Source organism: Oryctolagus cuniculus, chromosome 15, assembly GCF_051225735.1.
Source record: "Oryctolagus cuniculus isolate XC-2025 breed Fujian yellow rabbit chromosome 15, ASM5122573v1, whole genome shotgun sequence".
NCBI lineage: Eukaryota > Metazoa > Chordata > Mammalia > Lagomorpha > Leporidae > Oryctolagus > Oryctolagus cuniculus.
This window is the reverse complement of record NC_142881.1, coordinates 4,923,320-4,939,993: the sequence shown is the minus strand read 5'-3', so window position 1 is coordinate 4,939,993 and position 16,674 is coordinate 4,923,320. Positions and strand designations below refer to the sequence as shown.

Here is a 16,674-nt window from a genome sequence, read left to right as displayed (position 1 = left end):
CTCCTGGACAGAAGTATCTGGGAGTGGGGGCGGGTGGGGCGGGGAGGGCTTTTTGACCCTGGGTGGCTCAGGAGTCCCACAGGGAGGAGACGGACGCATAGCATTCTGCACCTGGGACCTGGGGGCTGCAGGCAGGAAGGGATGCAGGCGCAGCACTGGCGTTGAGCTTCCCGCAAAATTCGCTCATCGCAGTCAGCCAGCCACTGCACTCCTCACTGCAGGCTCTCTGTTGGTGGGGTGCATCAGGGAGGAAGCCGGCCCTGCCAAAGCAGGTGTTCAGTTTTGCTGCCGAGCGGGAGTGCGTGCAAGAAGTCCCTGGAGTGGAAGCTGAAGGCTCCCGTGTCTACAGGTCACCTATTCCATTTTAAGGTTAATAAAACACAGCTCAGGAGTTGGAACTGTTTCTCTGAGCTCAAACTCTAGGGCAGGGGGTTTGCACCATTTACCAGATCGCGTGACCGGACCCAAAGTTGGAGCTGTAGATGTTGCCCACGGGCCACAGGAGCAGACCTGCCCTGTCGCTCCCCCTCTTCGTGGAGGAACGACACAGGACCCTGCGCTGTTCTTTCGTCTGCTCGGCCCTCTCCGGGTTTGCTGCTGGTTCTTCCCGGGTTGGCTACTGTCCCTTCCACCTCCGTGGAAGGGCGGTTCCCCCTGCCACATTCCCCACTTCCGCAGGGGAGCGGCACACCGCCGGCCGGCTCTCTCGGGGGCTGCACAGGTGTTCCCCTTAGATGTTCCTCTTAGATGTTCCCGGTGCATGCCGTCTCTCTCCTCCTTTATAGTCCTCTTCCACCAATCCCAACTCTGCTACCCACACGCCGAGTACGCTGCTCTCCTCCAATCAGGAGCAAGTCCTACAGTTTATTGGCTGAACTGGAGGCAGCTGTGTAGAAGCTGTTTTCTTCTCTCCCAGCGCCATAATGTGGGAGAGCAGATGCATAGAATAAGTCTTAATTCCAGTAACAGTATAGTCCGAGTTGCTCCCCACACTGCCCCAGCACCCACATGATGGAATGACCACGGCCTACAGAGGCTGCTCTGGGTCGCCAAGTGCGTTTTAGATGCCAGCGATCTGTGCACCTGCTCCGAATTCCTCTAGCCAAGGCAGGTGAAATTCTGGCTTCAGTTTGTAGGTTTGTTCCCAAGGAAAGTATCACCCTGAGCTACCAATAATCCAAGTATGTAGTTGTTCAAAGCACCAATTGTGTGTGTGTGCATGTGTATGTGTGAGAGAGAGAGACCGACCGACGGAGAGACCCCACAGAAGACTAGCATTGATAAGTAGCATCAGAGCTGCCAGGTAGCTTCGTGCCCTGTGAGATCTGAGCTGCCAGGAGCTGCAATATTTCAGTACTAACACGGGAAATAGGAGCGTCTCGTCCAGAGAGCTCCACAGGATGCATCTCCGACTCCCTGTCTTGGGAAAGAGGCAGAAATCACACCCCTGAGCCCCAGAACTTAGAAGATGCACCTTCCCACGGGAAGATTTCGGCCATCCCCTTGTCAGGCCTGGCGAGCCCCTGGGTTCACGAGGCCGCTTCCCTTTGCCGTCTGGGTGCATGGAGAGTCCCAGCCTCCTAGATGTTCTCACCTGGCCTCTCACCACCCTAACTCACACATCCCAGTCCCTGGCAGGCCCAGGTGTGCACCGACTCACCAGGAGGCGGAGAGCTACTTAGATGTGTGGTCTAAATAAGTCCACGGGGCCCAGGGGAGCGCCGACCCCGGAGCCTGCTGCTTCTGCTGCTGCAGCATCCCCGAAAGAACCTGGTGACCTCTCCCAGGGACCCTCAGCGTCAGCCTCACCCTGGGGCTGTGAGAAATGCAGATTAGGCTCCCACCCAGGCAGCAGAGGGTGTGTGCTCAAGTCTCCAATGACTGGACCCTCGCTGGACTAAACAGCGATGCTCAGGGGTTCCAGGACTTAACACATCAAACCCAAATATAATCAGTTTCCTTAAGAAAAATAAAATAGGGGCCGGCGCTGTGGTGCAGTAGGATAATCCTCCACCTGTGGTGCTGGCAGCCCACATAGGCGCCAGCTGTTGCACTTCTGATCCGGCTCTCTGCTGTGGCCTGGGAAAGCAGTAGAAAATGGCCCAAGTGCTTGGGCCCCTGCACCCATGTGGGAGACCTGGAGGAAGCTCCTGGATCCTGGCTTTGGATTGGCTCAGCTCCGGCCATTGCAGCCACTTGGGAAGTGAACCAATAGATGGAAGACCTTTCTGTCTGTCTCTTCTTCTGTCTATAACTCTACCTCTCAAAATCTTTAAAAAAAAAAAAAAGAAAAAAAGAAACAAAATAGTGAAACAGATGTTCTTTCTGTTTGGTCATCCAAGGCTTGGTTGGCAGCAACTGTAAGTCAGGCTGTGACGGAGCTCAAGACAGCACACAGAGCTCACCTCCCGCACCTGCCTACACTGCACAGCAGTGGAAATGTTCAACGCCACTGAATCGCACACAGAAATGGTGAAAACTGAGGAAGGGAGGACAGAAGACAAATCAAAAGAAAAATAAAATTGCCTGAAAAGATGAGTATCAGACCCAGATTCAGGCGTAACATAGGTGTTGAAATTGCTAGACAGGGAATATGAAATACCTCTAATTAATCTGTTAGCATCTCTAATGAACACTGAACAATGTGCAGTGGCAGACAGGAAATGTACGTAGATGGGTAGGAATTCTGAGAAGAAACAAAACGCAAGAATTCGAAACCACAGTGTAGTGGAAATGCAGACGGCCTCAATGGGGTTCTCAGAAGGTGGAGTAGGCGAGCTTGGAAAAGGATCCAGAGAGACTTCCACACTGAAATGCAGGAAACTGAAAAAGTAAATAATGTAGACCATCCAAGAATGCTGGGACTGCTTGAAAAGGCAGAGCACACACAGTCGCAACACCAGGAAGAGGAAAGGGAACATGGAGAAGAAATATCGGAAGTAAGGATTCCAAGAACGTCCCAGTCACAGCTTCAAAACCTCAGAGGATATCAACCAGAAGTTTACTAACAAGCAGAAGTATCACACCTAGGTAAGCCATTTTAAACAGAAGACTGTTTAGAAAACTAAAGAGAAGAGGCCGGTGCTGTGATGTAGTTTATAAAGCCACTGCCTGCAACACCAGCATACCACATGAGCTCCAGTTCAAGTCCCAGATGCTCTACTTCCTATCCAGCTCTCTGCTGTGGCCTGGGAAAGCAGTGGAAGATGGTCCAAGTGCTTGGGCCCCTGCACCTCCATGGGAGACCCAGAAGCTCCTGGCTCCTGATCAGCTTAACCCCTCACCCCCCACATTGAGGCCATTTGGGGGGTGAACCAGCAGATGGAAGACCTCTCTGTATCTCTCTGCCTCTCTAATAAATAAATCTTAAAAAAAAAAAAAACTAGAGAAAATCTTAAAAGATGACAAGGGAGGAAAAAACACCTTAACAGTATAGGAACAAGGATTAGAATCACAGCAGACATTTCAACAGAGACCAAGCAAGCAAAAGAGAATGGAATGAAAAAATGTTCTGTTGGAAGAGAAAAAATATTTCACCAACCCAGAATTCTATATTCAGAGATATTATCCTTTAAAGCTGAGGGAGAAATGAAGATTTTTCATATGAACACAAACAAAGGAAATTCATCCCCAGATCTGACCTGAAAAAAAGGTTAAAACACAGATTCTTTTCAGGGCTGGTGTTTTGTGGTACAGAGGGTGAAGCCTCTTCTGTAACTCCAGCATCCCACGTGGGCACTAGTTCAAATCCTGGCCACTCCACTTCTGACTCAGCTCCCTAATGCACCTGGGAAACCAGCAGGCCCCTGCTACCCATGTGGGAGACTGGAAGAAGCTTCTTGCCCCAAGATTCCACCCGGATCAGCCTAGCCACTGTGGCCATTTATGGAGTGAACCAGCAGATGGAAATATTCTAACTCTGCTTTTTAAATAAATGAATAAATATTTTAAGAAAAGATTTTGAGGCATAAGGAAAAAGGCATAGCTCAAAAATTTGGATCTACCCAAAGAGAAAGCATTGGAAAAGGAGTAAGAATTCAAAAAATATTTTATCTCCTTAATTAATCTAAAAGATGACTATTTGAAGTAGTAATGACAACAATGTATTAAGTGATTTTTGCAAATAGCAAGTTAAATGAAAACAATGTCACAAGAATGAGAGGGAGAAGTTATCAGCTCTCTTTTAAAAGATATACTGTGTATAAAGCAGAATAGTTTGAAGGTTAGTTTAGAATGTAAACTCCTAAAGTAACCACTAATTTTTCAAAAGTATAATTGATATGCTAATAGATAAAATGGAATCACAAAATGCTCAAATAAAATAGAAGTCTGGTAAAAAGAAAAGTTATAAATATGGCCGATTTCAATATTGATTCAAATATCTTAATTATATTACTTCAATAATTAATGTGATTTTAGAGAAGGAAAACACCTCAAATCTCTGTTGTCTACATGAAACTGACTTCAAATATGAAGTGTGATGTGAGAGAATGGTGACAGGTGCACCATGCTGATACCAGCCTAAAGGGAGCTAGAATGGCTATGTCGACTGCAGACTAAGAAGATATTTAAACTAGGGAAGTGGTTTAGGACACCACATCATGATATAGGGGTCAATCATTTAAGAAGATGTAAACTAGGGGCCAGCGCTGTGGCATAGCGGGTAAAGCAGCCGCCTGCAGTGCCAGCATCCCATATGGACACCAGTTCAAGTCCCAGCGGCTCCACTTTCAATCCAGCTCCCTGTTAATGTGCCTGGGAAAGCAGCAGAGAAAGGCCCAAGTCCTTGGGCCCCTGCATGCATGTGGGGGACCTGGAAGAAGCTCCTGGCTCTTAGCTTCAGATCTGCCCAGCTCTGGCCATTGCTGCCATTTGGGGAGTGAACCAGCAGATAGAAGACCTCTCTCTCTGACTCTGCCTCCCTCTCTCTCTAACTGCCTTTCAAATAAATCTTTAAAAAGTCTATAAAAAGTTTAAAAAGTTGTAACTGTCTTAAATGTATATGCACTTAACAGAGCATCAAAATACATGAAGCAAACATTGATATGAGTGGAGAAATGTAACAAACCCACTGCTGTGGGTCAGGTCTCCCTGTCAGCAGTTGATAAATCAGGAAGTCAGTAAGGATGTGTAGACCTAACACAAACCACGAGTCTACCCGATCTCATCGCCATTCGTAGAATATCCCACCCAACAATAGCACAGTACACATTCTTCTCGGCAGACATGGTACATTCACCAGATCCACCACATTCTGGGCCACGAGACACATCTTAAATTTCAGAGAACAGAGATATTACAGCGTGTATTTTCAGGCCACACAGGCATTAAACTAGAAATTTGTAACAGAAAGATGGCCAAGAATCCCCAAATATAGCAACTCAGCAATGTATGTCTAATACTTGCATACAAGAGGCATTTGAACTAAATGAAAATGAAGACACAACCCATAATTTGTGAAGTGCAGTAAAAGCAGTGCTTAGAATATATAGCATAACCTTTCTCTGTCTCTCTCTCTCACTGTCCACTCTGCCTGTCAGAAAAAAAAAAAAAAAAAGAATATATAGCATAAGATGCATGCATTGGAAAGGCAGGAAGCTATAATAGCCAGACCCTCCCCTTCCATCAAGAAACTAGAGAAGGAAGAGCAATTTAAGCCAAAAGCAAAGAAAGGAAAAGAAAGAAATCGATAAAATCAAACACAGGAAAATAGAGAAAATCCACAGAACCACAGCTGGCTCTTTGGCAACATTACTGTAACTGATAAAGTTCCAGCTGAGCTGACCAAGGCAAAGGGAGACCCAGATCACCAGCGCCACCACCGCCCCCGAGCCCGCGAAGAGGACAGCAAAGGCAGTGTGCAGAAACGCTGCCTGCACACCCGACAACTCAGGGAAGCGGAGCGACTCCTGGGAAGACGGGAACCACGAAAACGCGGGCAAAGAAACGTAGATAACTTACCAAGCAGTTCCACTTTTCATAGACATTAACTCCATGTTTAATGGCCTTCCCAAGACAAAAGCACACATCCAGATAGCTCCATACGTGGATTTTACCGAACATTTAAGAAACAAGGCCAATTCTCCATAAAGCTTCCAGAAAGTAACATCACCGAGATCACTTCGTAACCCATCGTAAGGCCAGCGTTATCCTGGAAGGAACGTCATTTAAAAACATTCAAGAAAGGAAACTTACAGACCAGTCTCTCTCGAGAATCAAAAATGCTCACGAAATACTAGCAAATGAAATCCAACAGCATGGATTCCAATCCACAACCAAGCAGGATTTATTACCGATAAGCAAAGCTGACTCGATATTTGAAATTCAATTGGTGTAACCTGCCACATCAACAGGCCACAGAAAAAAAATCAGGATCATACTGACCTACAGTGGAAAGCATTTCACAGAATCCAATGCCTATTCCCGTTTTGTTAAAAAAAAAAAGTTCTCAACAAAGTAGGAATAGAAGAGAATTTCTTCCTTTTGATAAGGTTCTACGAAAGCCTACAGTTAATATCAGACCTAATGGTGACAAATTGCTTTCTCCCTAAAACCAGATATAGCTTATTAGAGAGATAGATGGTTATGGATAGAGATATTAGGAGATGTGTGTACAGACATAGGTTAGGACACACACATTTAGGGGGCTTAAAAACATGCATGAAAATGGAATTTAAAGATAAGTTTAAGGCAAACATATTGGAAGTGCGGCTTGGTGTTTTCAGGACACGCATGTCCCACAGGCTTTGTGAAGGTCCTGCATGCTCCTGTGCCTACTGCCCCTTGGGGGTCTACAAGAAATGACACTGTAGCAGCACAAAGCACCATGTCACCCACATGTTGGTCTCTAATACCACTCTCCTGGGCAAGGAAACCAGGTCCCTTAAGAAGTGGCTGACACTGGGTCAGAACCTAGAGAATCCTGCAGCTCAAGAATCAAGAAGGCGCTAAAGGGATCAGCACTGTGGCACAGCCAGCTCAGCCACCACCTGATGCCAGCGCCCCACATCAGAGCACTGGCTTGAGTGCCGGCTGCTCCACCTCCAATCCAGCTCCTTGCTAATGCTCCTGGGAAGACAGTAGAAGATGGCCCAGGTTCCAGGACCCCTATCACCCATGCGGGATACCAGATAGAGTCCTTGGATCCTGGCCCAGATCTGGCTGTTGTGGCCAACTGGGGAGTAAACTGGCAGGTGGAAGTTCAGCCCCTCCCTCCATCCCTCCCTCATATGCTGTGTGTGTGTGTGTGTGTGTCACTCTGCCTTTCAAATAAATAAAATGCTAAAAACAAAAGGATGGGGAATCTCAAAGCGGCACAGGAGCCATTTGAAAGAGCCCCCCTGGTGGGCAACACCACAAAATTTCAACAAAATAAAGCAAAGTGGTATCAGATTGTAAACCCATGTACAAAACGAATATGTAGCACCCACACCAACACAAAAAAATGATGGAACAAAAGGAAAATAGATACATTGTCGATCCAGAAGAATTCCCAATCAATTCTCTGTGTGTATGCCCCTAAGGAGAGGCCTCCCAACCCCTCACTCCTGGGCTGCGCATGCAACTTTCTTCCAAAGAATGCAGGAGGCAAAGGGAGACACAGAAGTGTGACTTCATGGTGGAGACACCTTAGCCAGGTGCTCGGGGTGCCGGTGGTGTGTCCCCTCCATATGACCCGCACAAGCTTAATGATGGGGAAGCTGTGTGTATTCTGTACTTCTGAACTGTTCAATAAAAAGTTTGTCTTAAAAAAAAAAAGGCAGGAAAACAGAGGTTAAAGTTGAAAGAACTCACAGGACAGTGAAGTCAAGCAGCATGTGCCAAAATCAAAATATAAATAAAATACAAAGCCCGTCGTCTTCATCGAGGGTGACCGCGTTCTAACATCGTGCCCCCCATCAGGAGACACAGCTACCCTTAACTTGGTTCTGAGCTAGGCTGATTCAATTACAGCAAATCATAGGCGAGGTGCCGATTCTTCCCAGGCTATTCCAGGATAGGTGGGGTGGGGGAGAACATCACAGAATGAGCAGCTTGTTTAAAATGCCAAGCGAGAACACGAAAAGCCCCAACGTGCACGCTGGCCAGGTCCAATCTCCAACGTCTCACTGCTAATTTGTGGCGTTCTTATAACTAAATTGGGCAGTTTGAGGAACACCGGGGACGAGAGATAAATAATAAAAGCAGACCTAAGGAGATTAGACACAGAGCCAAAAAACAACAAAATGAGATTCCAGCTGGAAAAATGCCACGTAAAGCATCTGGGACAAATAATCTCAAACACAAAGGCGGAGGGAACGAGAGCCTTAGGACACCCAAAGACATCAAGCAGTGACAGCAGGTGAACCCTGAGCTTGAAATGCAATATGGAGGGGGCGGGAGGGGAACCCGTGGAGTGGACCGGGGTGGGGGGGGTGCTGGCCTGTCTCTCACCAAAACTTGGTGCTTTCAAGGCCTTGTGGCAGAGACCGTCCTCGTGTGCACCTGTGGTCGGACACGTGCTGTCCAGAGCAGAACGTGTCACGCCTGCACACGCATGGGCAGAAGGCTGCGGGCGGTCTCGACTCCGGGACTGGACTCACGACAGTGACAGAGCTCTGGGTGTTCAGCAGGAACCCTACTTGGAATTGTGAACTTGGATCTTCCCCTGGGCTGGCACCATGAGGTCAATCCTCCCGGACAATGCTGGGCAGCGGCCCTGCGCGCGCCGAGTCGCAAAGGGAATGGCTCACTCAGCAGCAAGTGTGGGGACCGTCTGGCCCCGCCAAGGCACCTGCAGGGGGGACTCAAAATTCAGTAAGTCTGGAGCAGGCTCATTTTTAAGTGGATAATTCCGCATGGCCCACAAATGATGCTATAAATGTCCCGATGGCTCTCGACAGAAGAAAGCTTCCCCAGCCCTGGTCTACGGTGTGCCGCGTGCCTCAGCTAGAGCTGCAACAGATCAGGTGGGTTCCAAGCATCTCCCACGCTACGCTCCGTGTGAGGCAAGTTTATCGGGACGTCGTCCCATCATAAGCAGAGACCATCGGGGCAGCTGAGGCCGAATGAAGCGTAGGAAAAAACCAGATGCAAAGGAGAGCCTAAGAGGATCCAGACAAGCAGCGGGAAAAGGGAAGACATGAGAACGCTGTGCACTGGAGGGTGAACGCGGAGGTCCATTCCAGCCGAGAGGCTCCTGGGACTCAGGTAACCAGGAATAGAAGGTGCAGAGGCTGTCGCACGTCGGGGCAGAGATCAGAGGGGGTCTGGGTCCCAGCCTGGGGCCTGCAACAGCACTGCCACCAGGTAAGGAGGTGAGGTAGTGGACAGAGGTCAGTGCAAGCCCGAGTGGCTCTAGATGGCACAGTCTCGGCTAAAGCCACACCAGTGTGGCGGGGAGAAGCGGAGGCCTGTACCCCACCACCCAGGCAGACTCGGGACCCTCGCCAAGCGCCCAGGGGAGCTCTTTGCCTGAGCAGCTGCTCCACAGGGTAGAAGCAGCCACAACGGGCCAGCGTGTTTGGGTCACTCCTAGGAGAGTGAGGACGTTCCTCCCCTGGCCAGCAAGGTCCGCTTTGCAAAAGTCCCCGCAATGGTCCGAACAAAATCCAGGAGGGACCCCTGCTACAGGGCTGACTCAGCACAGAGCCCGCGGCTGGCCCTGCACGTCTTCCTGCAGGAGAAGTGGCCCCGACACACGGAAGCTAAGGCCAACAGGAAGGGGGAAAGGCCCAGCCTCAGCTCCCACGCCGCCTGGAAGCCAGGCATCAGGCGGGTGCTGGGAACAGAACAGGAAACAGACAACGCTCCCTGCCCCGCCTGGAGCTGAGTGGGCTCTCCACAGCACAGATGCCACGCAGGCGTTGTGTTCAGGATTATTGGAAGGTCAAAGTCAGGGCATCTGCTCCATCAAACATTGTTCAACAAGGAAAGAGAAAGCACTCAGACTGCCTGGGTCACGGGAGTCAGGTCCCAACCAGAATGGGGACGGACGCGGGGTCCCTTGCTGTGCTTCACCGCTGGAACCCCCAAGACCTCTGCACCGGGGTGTGGGGTATGCACCCACCACCACCAGGGCGGCCCCTGGACTGCACCAGAAACATCTCAGGAAAGGAGCCAGGAGCTTTCTCCGCCAGCCTGCATCGGAACAAGCCCCGGAAATAGTTCCTTGTCAAGCAGAAAGGGCGGACATTTCTTTAGTAGCTTTCTTTTTTAAGACACTCCCATTTACACCCTGTAGTTTTTAAACAAAGATAATTAAATGACTCTTTGCAGGCGAGGACCAACTGGTGGGACAGAAAACCATAGTTCAGCGCAAGCTTCTAACTGAAACGTGCCACTCGCCAAGCAGACCGAACACCTTCCGCCGAAGCCAGGAGCTGCCAACTCGAGTTTTGTCCTGCAGTCGCTACCTGGAGAGGTGAAGGGCCCCGGGCCAGCCCCAAAGCCCATCTCCTCTCATGGCGCTTTCTGGACTTCTGCGTCCTCACTTTAAGCTCAGGTGATCACGCAGCGTCAGAGCCTCAGGCTCCGGGCCGGGGCCAATCCCAGCAAGGCTCGGGCTCGAGGAGGCTCCCGTGGACACTCCCAGCATGCTCCAGCTACCCCGGCCCGCCACGTGCTTGCAAGAACGCAGAGCGTGGAAATGACGGTCCCAGGAGAAGCGCTCCTAAAAGCTGAGGCCCCGCCAACAAAAGCCAGGCGAGTGGGACAAGGACAAGGCCCCAGCACCCAGGCCTCCATCCCTGGTCTGCTAAATGTGCCAGCTGAACCTCACAGCCTAACCCTTCCAACTGCCCGCCGCCCTCTGCTCCCTGCTCCTAAATGCTCACACCTGTTCCTGCGGACCACGGCCTGAGCCGCGACCCCTGGATAACAGGCGGTGCCCCACGAAGCAGTTCCACCTCCCCCAAAGGTGCAGATGAGACTGGCCCATCCCACCTGTTCTACCTGCCTGAAGCCAGACGCGGAGCCCCGGGCCCGCCCTTCATCTCAGATGGTTCACCCAACTCCCATCCCCAGTGGGCAGTCCGGATGAAACGCCCGCTCACTCACCTGGTCACACTGCCCTCGGGTTTGTCCTTGAGCACTGGACCATGGACAGCCCCTCTTGACGGCCCCTCCTGAGGATCTGTTGGCCTGGGGGAGAGAGCCCCGGATCCAGGGCGACGAGCCGTCCTCCTCTCCCACGCACAGCCCTCTTCACTCCTCCTGCATAAGGGAAAGTCGTTCTTCGGCCCGACCACGGAGAGCCGGCAGATCTCAGGCCGGGCGCCTGTTCTCGATTGCAAGGGCCACCCCTGCCCCAACCCCGTGCGCGCGTGCGCGCCCCCGCGCCCCCGCGCCCCCGCGCCCCTCCGCCCCCGCTCCTAGTGCCCTGTCCCTATTGGTCAGCTCAGGCTGCTTTAACGCAAGCCGTGAGCCACAGGAACATGTTCCTCGTGGCTCTGGAGACTGGGCCGTCCTGGGCCAAGCGCCGCAGGTTGGTTTCTGGTGAGGGCTCCGTCCCTGGCCCACAGCCAGCACCTGCTTGCCGAGCCCTCACGTGGCAGGGGGGCGCAGGAGTGCCCGCGGCCTCTGCTGCACCCCCACGACCTACTCTTCGAGAGCCCCCCCTCCTGGAAGCTTGCAGGTGAAGATTTCAGTGTAAGAACTGTAGGGACCAGGCCGGCACCGCGACTCACTAGGCTAATCCTCCGCCTAGCGGCGCCGGCACACCAGGTTCTAGTCCCGGTCGGGGCGCCGGATTCTGTCCGGGTTGCCCCTCTTCCAGGCCAGCTCTCTGCTGTGGCCAGGAAGTGCAGTGGAGGATGGCCCAAGTCCTTGGGCCCTGCACCCCATGGGAGACCAGGAGAAGCACCTGGCTCCTGCCTTCGGATCAGTGCAACGCGCCAGCCGCAGTGGCCATTGGAGGGTGAACCAACGGCAAAGGAAGACCTTTCTCTGTCTCTCTCTCTCACTGTCCACTCTGCCTGTCAAAAAAAAAAAAAGAACTGTAGGGACCCAAACATTCAGACCACAACACCTCCTCCCCCTGGTATCCCAATAATCCTCTCAGAGCAGAGACTCTCCTTCCTCACCCGGCACAGCCAGGAGCCGCCCTACCTCCTTGATTTTCTGGAACACTCTAACTTCCCTCTCACCACGCAGCTCACCTCCTCCTTAGCTCACCTCCGGTGGAAAGCGAATGGTTAATGTTCCGGGAGTCTGACCAATCAGGGTTCGAATAGTTGCATTTGTGCAACAAACACCACTCTGGGTTGGACGAGATTTGGTTCCCAACTCAGGCAGATGTGTAAGCCTCACCGTCTTGAATTAACGGCACGGAGAGGGCAGAAACTTGGTCCAAGGAGGGAGCCTGAGGGTGGGCCCTTTGGGAAGTGCTGGGAGTGGATTGGGTTGCTAGCATGGAGCCTGTGGGAGAACCGTGATGGATTTCTAAGGAGAGGCCGTGCCGAGTGCTCCCTGTCTCTGCCTCCTGGATCACAGGTGATCCTCCCCTCGCCATCCCCTGGGCTGCCCAATCCCGGAGTCTGAGCCCCCACACCTGAGGGCAGAAATGAGGCATTTCCTTTATAAGTAGCGTCTCTCATGCATTTCAGCTGCGGTGGTAAACAGCTAACGCACACAGTTAATCTCAGGTATGTCCGTTCAGCTCTCAGGTGAGGGCTAGCAAGTAAAGCCAGGGCCACTAAACAGGTAGCATGTGGGCCATGGCCCCTCCGGGACCCAAGACAAGCGCGGTCAGCTGGGCCAGCCCTGTGCTGCTCTGGGGAGGGAAGGGCAGAGCTGTCACAGAGGCCGGGCTACCAGCCAGGTCAGCTCTGAGAAGCTCAGCTTCCTGGTGCCGCTGTCACAAAGCCAGCAGCTGCCTTAGGGCCTCTGGTGCCAGTGGCTCCCATGTGCCCCGGTCTGAAAAGATAATAATGAGGGTCTGCTCTCTCCATTGCCTTTGCACCCACCTGAATCGGGGCTGCATGAGCCCATAAAAGTCCCATTTTTAAAATTGCTTTTAGCTGGCGCTGTAGCAATTCACTGTGGTGGCGCTGAACATGAACTGCTACTTGGCAAATGTGCTAGGTAGGGGTCGGCGTGGCAGCACAGTGGGTTAAGCCACCACTTGGAATGCCTACACCTGGTATCAGAGTACATAGGACCAAGTGCCACCTCCACTTCTGATCCAGTCTCCTGCTGACGCCTCTGGGAGGTAGCAGGTTTTGGCCTAAGGACTTGGGACCCTGACTCCCATGTAGGAGACTCAGAGTTCTTGTTTCCTGTCTATGACTTCACTGAGACCTGGTTGTTGTGGCCAGTTGGGGAGTGACCTTCCAGTGCATGGGAAATCAATCTCTATCCATCTGTATAATCGCTATCTCCCTCTCTCTCTCTCTCTGTCGTTCTGCCTTTCAAATAAATATGTACACTTTAAAAAAGTGATTCCAATATCATTCTTAAATTTTTATTTATTTATTTGAGAGGTAGAGTAACAGAGTAAGAAACAGGGAGAAAGGTCTTCCATCCGCTGGTTCACTCCCCAGGTGGCCACAACAGCCAGAGCTGTGCCAATTGGAAGCCAGGAGCCAGGAGCTTCTTCCGGGTCTCCCATGAGGGTGCAGGGGAACAAGCACTTGGGCCATCCTCCACTGCTTTCCCAGGCCACAGCAGAGAGCTGGATTGACAGAGAAACAGCTGGGACTAGAACCTGCACCTGTATAGGATGCTGGTGCCGCAGGTAGAGACTTAGCCTAGCCCACAGCGCCGGCCCTCCAATGTCATTTTTTAAAAATACAGAGTGTGTTCAAAGCCCTTCCCAGCATGAGGTCCATGGGGGTGAAGGTTCCGGAAGTCTCTCCCAGCATGAGGTCCATGGGGGTGAAGGTTCCGGAAGTCTCTCCCAGCATGAGGTCCATGGGGGGTGAAGGTTCCGGAAGATGCCCCGAGGAAGCTGGGCTCGCATTCATACCTCACGTCAGTTCTGCTTGACCTGTGCAGCCGGGATTTTGTCCGTTCTCTCACATGGGTGACCCCTGGTGTGCGTTCTCCATGGTACTCTGGGTCCATGCCCCCTGGTGGGTACCCTGCTGGGCTCCTGTGGACATCTCCTCTGGAGCCTGAAGTCAGGCGTCCTGTTCCTGGGCCAGTGGCCTGGCTGTGAGGCCGGGGGCCCTGCCAGCTGAGCACACCTTGCCCGAGGCTCGGAGGAGCTCTGCCCACATCTGTGTCATGGGCCCAGAGAGGCTGCTGGGGGATCGAGAGACACAAGACAGGAAAACCCCATTGGTTTAACCTTGATGCCCTGTTTTCCTTCCTGATCTTACTTTTCCACGTCTAGGAACGCGCGTCCCCAAAGTATGTGTCTGAGGTGCACCAGAACACTGATCAAATGCCAGAACACTGGAAGCAATTAAAACGTCTAGCAATGTGGCATAAGCGTATAATTTAGGGCCAGTGAGAAACTACACCGCCATTAAAAATGGTGTCTATGCCATAGTCAGACATGTGGTTAATAATAAATTAATGGCCTATAGTTAAGTGGGAAAAATAATGTAATGGCCTCCGTTCAGCCAGACCTCCGATTTCCCCACCGCGGGGGCCTTGGCTACGTGCCCGAGGGCAGCCCCGGCTGCCGTGACCATGGCCCCGTGGCCTGACACCCCCTGCCTAACACCTCAGGCCCTGCAGGCAAGGCCCGGGCCTGGGCTCAGGCCCCATTGCTCCAGCAGCCGGCAGCAGCGCAGCTCACCCAGACAGGCCTCGGCACCCACGTCTTGCAGCCCTGGGGGACGCTCTGAGCCACAGGGTGAGAGCAGTTTCCAAATGGCCCAGAGAGGCTGGTGACAAAGCACAGAAATGCTGGGAGGCTGGCGTTCCACGGGACAGCATGCAAATGACCAGGAAGGAATCCGTCGCTTTCAGGCCCTCACCGGCAACCCCCCCAACACGGTGGCCCCCACGGCCTGTGGGGAGACATGGTGTGCTTTCCTGGGAAGCTCTCGGCCTCTCCGTGAGGCAGCCCCATGCTCCCACCTCCCTGCGCCCACACTCCCGCTGCCTCGGAACTGCACCTAAAGCCTCAGCAGATGGGCAGAGTGCATGACTAAGACAAAAAAAGGCCACCGCGTAACGGAGAGTGACGTCCGGGTGTCAGCCACCGAGCACAGGCACAAAGCATCGCCCACAGGAGGGGCACCTGACTCCGGAGCTCTTCACCCGGGCGAGGCTGGTTGTCCCCGTGGGGAATCTGCCTCCAGCCCTCCAAGGTCAGCTCAAGTCCACAGTGACCCGGCATAGTACTCAGACCTTGCCGGCAGGCGTGGTGTTCCCAGAAGCTGAAGGCAAACGCCAGAGCTTCCCTGGGGCCAGGCTCAGTTCTAAATGACACACCCCACAGCATCCCTTAGGGGCCTCCCATGCCTTCAGGGGAAGCCACTTCTCCACCCTCTTTAAGAGTCGGTGTCGGCCAGTGCCAAGGCTCACTAAGCCAATCCTCTGCCTGCAGCCCCCGCATCCCATATGGGCACCGGATTCTGTCCCGGTTGCTCCTCTTCCAGGCCAGCTCTCTGCTGTGGCCCAGGAGTGCAGTGGAGGATGGCCCAAGTGCTTGGGCCCTGCACCCGCATGGGAGACCAGGAAGAAGCACCTGGCTCCTGGCTTTGGATCGGCGCGGCACGCCAGCTGTAGCGGCCATTTGGGGGGGTGACCCAACGGAAGGAAGACCTTTCTCTCTGTCTCTCTCTCTCACTGTCTAACTCTGCCTGTCAAAGAGAGAGAGAGAGAGAGAGAAGAGCCGGTACCCTCAGCCCCATACCCTCTTCTCCCATCGCAGTCTGCTGGGTCCACGCTGGCTCTGGCCTCCGGGTCTCCCCACCATCTGTGTGCCCTTCCCGGAACCCCAGCTGATCCCAACTCACTGCCCCGCGCTGGAGGGCTGCATCCTCAGCCTGACCTTTTCATACCCAAGCCATCTCCGAGTCAGCAGTGCTGAGTGGGGGTTGTCTTTTAACTTGTGCTTCTTTGGGGAAATAATTACCGGAGGTAAAACCAGCATAGGGATGGAAGCCAAGTATCCACAGAATGGTGGCTCTTAGCTGGGAAATGGAACTTGGGGCCGAAGGCAGAGGGACTGATCGCACGTGCCCGGGCTCCACCTCCACACCTGCGACGATTTTGCTCCCTCTAAAAAAGCAGTTTCCGAGTTGATGCGACGGACGTGGTGTCCAGGCACTGCACGAATGACACGCTGAGTTCCAGATACAACCCCAGTGACATTCGGAAGACGTTCACTGAAGGTCATCGAGGTGCAGAGAAAACACACAACCGGCATGGAGCTTTAGGAACGTATTGACTTAACAAGGCCTTCCTAGAACCCCCTCTGCGAATTTACCTGAGATCTTCACAAGCAACTCCAAGGAAGTCATCCGTTCCCCTTAACAACCCGCGAGGTGGACGCTGTGAAAGTCCTCCGTCTCCACGCGGGAGACTGACGCAGCCAGGTTACGTAGCTTGCCCAGGCCCACACAGTGCGTGAGTGGTGAGGCTGGGCTGGGCGTCTGAGTTCTGGGTCTTTTTTGCTGTCGTTGTTGATGAATAATTAATTCTGTATTTTCGAGGAATGTATTTTACTACTTAGATGTGTATTTCCAAAGACTATTACAAAAACCACTAAGAAATAAGTTATGGGAAGAATCTTTT

The 16,674-nt window shown here is 52.5% G+C and overlaps 1 long non-coding RNA gene across 13 annotated transcripts in view; it reads right to left on the bottom strand.

Annotated features, from left to right (window-relative positions):
- The window catches only part of LOC149121896 (uncharacterized), a 58,723-nt gene extending 46,170 nt beyond the window's left edge, over positions 1-12,553 (bottom strand). For 2 of the 13 annotated variants that reach the window (XR_016221454.1, XR_016221457.1), the window contains exons 1-2: positions 12,088-12,551; positions 11,038-11,193 (exon numbers count right to left, since the gene is read on the bottom strand). This is a non-coding gene — a long non-coding RNA (uncharacterized LOC149121896). The other 11 variants (XR_016221452.1, XR_016221450.1, XR_016221453.1 and 8 more) reach the window with 11 other exon arrangements.
- Positions 12,554-16,674: the final 4,121 nt, after the last annotated feature.